The sequence below is a fragment of the Cynara cardunculus genome (assembly GCF_001531365.2).
Source record: "Cynara cardunculus var. scolymus isolate 2C chromosome LG 14, CcrdV1, whole genome shotgun sequence".
In the NCBI taxonomy this organism is placed as follows: domain Eukaryota; kingdom Viridiplantae; phylum Streptophyta; class Magnoliopsida; order Asterales; family Asteraceae; genus Cynara; species Cynara cardunculus.
The window spans coordinates 4,190,784-4,197,846 of record NC_037541.1 but is presented as its reverse complement, the minus strand read 5'-3'; the positions used below and the strand labels follow the sequence as shown (position 1 = coordinate 4,197,846).

The 7,063-nt window shown below is 30.5% G+C and overlaps 1 long non-coding RNA gene across 1 annotated transcript; it reads right to left on the bottom strand.

The window, feature by feature from the left end:
- Positions 1–2,027: 2,027 nt before the first annotated feature.
- LOC112527057 lies at positions 2,028–3,507 on the bottom strand. The gene is made up of 2 exons (XR_003070680.1): positions 3,403–3,507; positions 2,028–2,275 (listed from the first exon to the last, which is right to left on the bottom strand). It is a non-coding gene; the product is annotated as an uncharacterized LOC112527057 (long non-coding RNA).
- Between the last annotated feature and the right edge of the window lie 3,556 nt (positions 3,508–7,063).

The following is a 7,063-nucleotide window of genomic DNA, read 5'->3' as shown; positions in this document are numbered from 1 at the left end:
ATAATTCACGTAGATGAAGATATGAAGATGAATAGCAACAAATTCAGTTAAGAATTACATAATCGATCTTTTCTAACTCCCTTCTTTGGTTTCTGTTTACTCGAGCTCCAAAAAAACATACACAGAATCTTCTCATCAACGTTTATCAAACCCTCATGAGATAATTTAAAATATCGCATCATAAAACCATTTTAAACAAATAAGGTGGTGGACTTTAAAAAGAATTAAGCACAAATACAACTTTAACCCCTCAACTTATCACCATCTTTTAAAAACAACCCCAAGCTTTATAACCGATTACTATACGCGGTTATCATTCAATCATGCCGTTTGATAAAAGACAAATAATTAACTCCATTAAAGATTTTATAACATAAAGCTTAAAATTGAAAAATTAATACATAATTAATTGATAATATATTAACGATTTCCATTTCTATAAATGATTATGTATATATAATATATATTTAAAAAATATATAAAAATATGTGGTGCGATACGGTTTAACTATTCTAAATCACAAACTGTACAGTTTGATGCAAACAACAAACAACAAATTGCACCATGAATGTTTTAAACCACACATTACAATGTAGTGTGGTATGGTAATGATAACTTGACGGTCTAAATGAACATCCCTAATGTTTGAACAGTCATCTTTTATTTTTAGTTGGTCAAATTAGATGGATTAAAATAAATAGTTAGAAAAAAGAAACTGATGTATCTGACCGTTGCCTAAATACACAGTGTATTAAAATGTATTTATTGACATTAATTTATTATTGAAAAACGTTGTATTATTATAATCATAATGAATATATTAATTACTTAGAACTATAATCAAATTAGAAATACAAAAAAATTGATAAATGCGAGAATCAGTAATTATGGGTTGTTGTTTGAACTTGTGATACAATGTTGTTTCCCAACGTGTAACTGACCATGATTAATGGTTTTTTACGGTTCTCAATCTTTTTGTGATTTTTATTTGATTATTCTCCTAATTATTTATAAATTTTAAAAATTTGTTGACGTAATTATCCAATCCGATCTGTTCTGACCTGCATACCTATTTTGACAATTTTCTTGTCTATAAAAAACCGTGCTTCCAGTAAACCAGTAATATGTTCTTATAGTATTTTAAAATGCAAAATTTATTAAAAATGATTAATTTATCAATTAATATAATTGGTTTTTCAGCTAACAATTAATTATCAGCTAACAACTAATTTATCAGTTAAATCATTTGTTTGAAATAAAAACAAGGTATATTTTCTAAACTGGTTTGGGCCAAAGCCCAATGACTTTAACATTGAGAACCCAAGGAAGTTGCAATTGTTATAATTGCCATAAAATTCATTTGAAAGAAAAGGGTAAAAAGTTATCATGTTGATATAATTATTGATTATATATTAAAAATAAATATTTATCAATTATTTATTAAATCAATTTTGTATGATTCGTCTAGGCGGTTTTGCATTCGTTAACACGTAAAATATCAGTATTTAATAAATTTGAATTTAAAACAGTTATTTATTCAATATCAGTAAAGTATATAGATGTGATGTAAATCTGATTATTTTAACTTAAAAAGTTATTGCAAGTAATTTTGTAATGTTTAATGTGGTATAATGAAAATAACCAAATTTAGGACATTTGAGAAGTTGCTATGACGAATATTTCCATGTTTAATCACTTTCATGCCTTTCATTAATACACATGTGATTGTATTTAGGGCCTGTTCGGTAATGACTTGGTGGACTTAATTGTCTGTTTGGCTTCTTCGATCAATCGTATATGGCTGTTCGTTTCTAGCATAATCATTAAGTGAATAGCTTAATCGACCAACCAAAAAAAATGGAGTTAGCAGTTCTAAACTACTGGCAATAGTTGAAATTTTGGTTGTAATATCTACAGAGCTTGACTTTTGTGGGTGCTTAAAGAGAAGATGGTGATGTGAAACACCCAAAAACCTGGAAATATCGACCAAATTAAATTTTTTGCTAAAACACTGAAGTCAATACAACTTCTCCCCAAACCTCTTTATACTTATATATAAGGATACAATAAAGTCAAAGTCAACAACTTAAAATCTAGATCCGAGCGAAACTAGATTAAGTCTGGTGTTACTATAACGCTTCATCGAAAGTCTTATCTCCAATGGTATTAAAACGTCCCAAAAGTTCAAGTCTTCCATGAGTCTGTAACTAGCACTTGACTTTGGTCAAGTGTTGCTAATACTGCTCCCACGAGGACCCCATCCACATGCCAACATCTAGTGAGTTCAGGAAGTTTTCATTATTCGTATAAAACGGAAAAACTAAAAGAATGTTATTTAAATAACTATCATCGAAATGAAATGTACTAAATATGTAAACAACTTCTTTCCCAAAACCCATCATTTTCGTGATGAAAACTCGTTAATAAAACACACACTTAACATGAAACCAAAACTCAATACTCATACAACCTATAAATAAAGCTTGATATTCAAATACCGGAAGCATGAATAAAACTCAAGTATCCAAAGCAAGAAAATATAAGTAAAATACGAAACCCAAAACATCAAATCATGGGTGCATTCCGTATCCAAAACAACACCGAAAAATATGGATAAAATATTATCCAAAATATATATATATATATATATATATATATATATATATATATATTTATTTATTTATTTCTTAAGATTTTACTAAACCAAATATGCAAAAGATGCAATTTCATCAAGTAAACAACAACATTTGATAAATATGAAGGAAAAGACTTTAAGACTCTACAATATACATTTTTGATATGTACACAATTTTCACAAAACAACTTGAATTCACATTGCTAGGTTATGTTAAACCTAGTTTTCATCCAACTTGCGCAATCTTCTTGCTACCTAGATAAATCATGTGTGATCACCAAATCAATGAAAGAACTCCAAATAAAATATTTATACAACACTTTGACCTTTCTAACTCATCAAGAATCACCACCAACAATTTTATACGAATATTTGAAGACTGTTTACTCAATGTCACCAAAAAACAAAGTTGTGCTAATAAACTCGACTTTTGACATACATATACTCTGAATCAATTCTTCCTCAAAACATACAGTTGTAGAGGACAGCTCAATGGTTCCAGCGACATATTACACACCTCAAACCGATCTACAAGTGATTTGTTACGAGTTCTACAAGATTTGGACAACAACCCAAAAGAACATTGCCGCTCCAAAAACGTGGCTAAACCTTTTCAAGAAAGAAAATATGTTCTTTAAACTTATATCTGCTGAAGATAGATACAATACAACCTATATAGCTCCAACATTGAGCTCCCAACATTGTAAATTCAATATTTTGACCAAGAAGAAACCCCCCCCCCCCCCCCCAAAGTTTTGGAGTTTTACCTTGGTTGAGATCAAATGAAAGGTCATTGGTGACTTTGAGTTCTAATCTTCAAGTAAGTATTCCATCCATCAATACCAATATTTTCTTTGTTCAATCACAACAAGTATCTTCTTCATTTGCAAGAAGATGGATTTGTTGCCATTTGATGGTGGGATTTGAAGGTTTTTACATCCAAAATATCTTAACATCTTTTCTTTATAATACTTTGGCCACCCAACTTTGCTTAAATTACAAAAAGCACCCACACCTGGTAACGCATCCATTGGTTCATCATAAAAACACATTACACCCGTTATGGTTAAATTTCCCGAAAATACGGGTGTTACATGATGTTTTCTTACCATTGTTCTCACATTGAATGCTTTAGAATGGTTAAACATAGATTGCAACACTCCTCGAGGACTATTCATAATTGTTTTTTCATGAAGCGTCGAGACAAATGATGGAATTCTCAAGAGAGGTTGTAGCCCCAACATCCTTAGGTGGAACACCAAATACATCAGAGAGATTTAGACACCTCCAAGAAATAGTCCCGTGTGATTTATGTTATTGATTTGATGACTTCTAAATCGTTTGATATTTTTTACAAGTTTCTTATTATTATTTTTTTTGTTTTTCCCAGGGGATTATAGGTGCATTAGATGGAACCAGAAAACATGCAGTTGTGCCCAGTGATCCACAAACAAGGTATAGAGGAAGATGAAGAAGAAGAGGAAAAGGAAGAAGAAGAGGAAAAGGAAGAGGGGAATGCTATCAAAACATTTTACCATTTTATGATTTCAGTATGATATTCATGTTTGTTTGGGCTGGATGGGAAGATATTGCACATAATTCTAGAGTTTTAATAGAAGTTGCATTTAATATGATTTCCATTTCCTTCATCTAAGTAAATATCATTATTCTTAACATTAAAAGGTTATTATTTTTCTTTATTTCTTAAATTGTAGATATAATTGCAAATAAATATTATCTTGGTGATGCCGCACATACTTACACCCGGGGATTTATTACTCCATATCGCAATATGAGGTAATGGTTAGCAAATTTTCAACATCGATGTGCATTAACTAAAGAAGAAATGTCCAATCATGCTCATGCACAACTTAGAAACATTATCGAGCGTGCGTAACAGTGTCTTAAAAGCAAGATTTCCGATCTTGAAGCACATGGCTCCTTATTCTTTTCCAGTACAAAAAGATGTGATGATTATTTATTTCACAATTCATAACTTTATAAGAAAATGCAATAACCAAGATCGATTATTTATGGAATATGATTAGAACACCATGTTTATCCCTATTGAAGAACAACGTGAAGGGAGCAATGAAATTGAAGTTGATGAAATGCAATGGAGTTCTCAAGACAATGAATATATGACTAATTTGCATGATCAAATTGCAAATCAATTATTGTGTTCAAATTAAGATTTGTACACAAATTATTATGTCAAAGTTTAATTTATTTTCTTGTCTACATATATTTCAATTAAGAAATTCATAAACTTTTGTCATTCAACAACTATTCATACATAACATTTGGTAAATACTTATATTACTTTTAGCAATTCATCATATATAGGGTTTTAATGGTCATTTTTTTTGCCAATCAACACCAAATTCAAAATACTTGGTAAAAAGTTGTTTTCCAAACAACACTTATTCGAGGCAGAGACATTTACTCTAGCCAGACCCCTTGTTTCAGATAACGCTTATCAACTATTGTTGATAAACAATCCCTTAGTCTAATCTATATAAATAGCTTAACCAATATACAACTTAATTACAAAATATTCTATTTCATCTGAAAATAATAATTTAACAGAAAAATGGAGCATAATAATTTTAAAAAAATGAAAATTGATGAAAGTAGAATTCCTGAGGGGTTGCTTTCAAAAATCCAAAAGAACGTAAACGGGACCGTCTTTGCGTGAAAGTGGGAGGAAAGGTGAAGTCGTGCTATCCATTGCAGTTCAACAAGATAAACTTTCATGCTGTCATGGTAGGGACATCCAAGATTATCGTGTCTCGAGTAACAAAATGAGAATACAAAGTCTTCCTTTTTTTGTTACCCTTTATGCTCCATTTTCTATATCAAATTTAGTGGATCAAAAGAGGCTTCGGTTGCCATATATCAGTAGTTTTACAATCGTTTTCAACTACAAATATGGTTTCAGGAACAACTGATTTTGAATCAGGATAGCCACCAATACATGATAGTGGCCAACGTAGACTACATAATCGACACAAAATGTCTTCATTGTTACGTCCCCAAGTCAATATTGATCGAAGGGAGTCTAATTTTGGATTTGAATCTTTGGCCCACAAAAGCTTTAATTCAGGGGGCCAAAATGTTTGCCAAACTGAAATAAACATTGTCTTGATTTCTACTTATTGTCACGATGATTTTTTCGCGATCAGTATAACTCGAGTTTAAATTTTCTAATCCTAATTTGATCAGTAATGATATATCTTGTAATTACTGATAATGTGGATGTCAACTTGTTAAGTTATATTATAAATCTTAATTATGTAGAAAAATGTCACATCAAAATCAGCCGATATCCCATACGTCGAAAACCTGTTTATCAACTAAAATGAATACGAAATAAAGAGAATTCAATGTTTGTTGTACTAAATGAACTTTTTTTTATCGTTACACTAAATAAGAACAACGACAAATTTATAAGATTTTGATGTATTTTATCAATTTATTACGGTCTTACAAAAATTGGAGTTTTATCGCATCAAGAATCTAAGTTTGAAATATGCTATTTATTTATACTCCTGGACAAATAGTCTAGCCTGAAACAAAATGACCAAAATGCCCTTAGCATGCATAAGTTGATTACGCAAGTTAAACATGATCAAAAGTCAAGAACTCTATTCCTTAAATATGTTTGAAACAGTCTATGTAATCTTTTAGAATATTTACTTAGTTTGCAGTAATTGCAAAATCATAATAGTTTAAAATACGAGTTACGAGTATTGTACATTTAGATTCATATCGTGTGTAACCGATTGGAAATTGTTGGTTATCAACTTTTTACACAAATATAATACTTAAAAAGAACACACCATGTCTAAAACGACACATATTTTATTCGGTTGCTATTTTGAAACATAGGAGATATTTGGGATTGCTTATAAAAACAATTCATTGATTTGTTTCAGCGTGACACCGGTAATAAGCACTTTTGAGCGTTTGGATAAACAGTTTATACCGGTGCCAAACCAGTAATAAGGAGTTTTTGAAGAAGTTAAACCATTCTAACTTATAATAAGTTGATAAAAACTTCTATAAAAAAGTATAAGTTGTTTCAAATAAGCGATCTCAAACATCCCATAAACATGTATTTTTAAACATAACTTTGAAAAAACAAAGCTTTTTGCTCCAAACCATGAAACCAACATAAAGATGTAGCTTCAATATCATTGAAAAAGGAAAGTTCTACTTTGCCCCCACCACTTTGGGAGAGGCCTTGATAATTGTAAAGAAGGTCCATGGGGCAATATAGTCATGTAAAATTGACCAATATAAACCAAACCCATATGGACGCGGTTTTCTAACCCCACCCCCTCCTATTTACATTTTCTACACCCCCATTTATATAATACGATAAAATAATTAAAATTTATTTATTTTATTTTTCAATTTTAACCC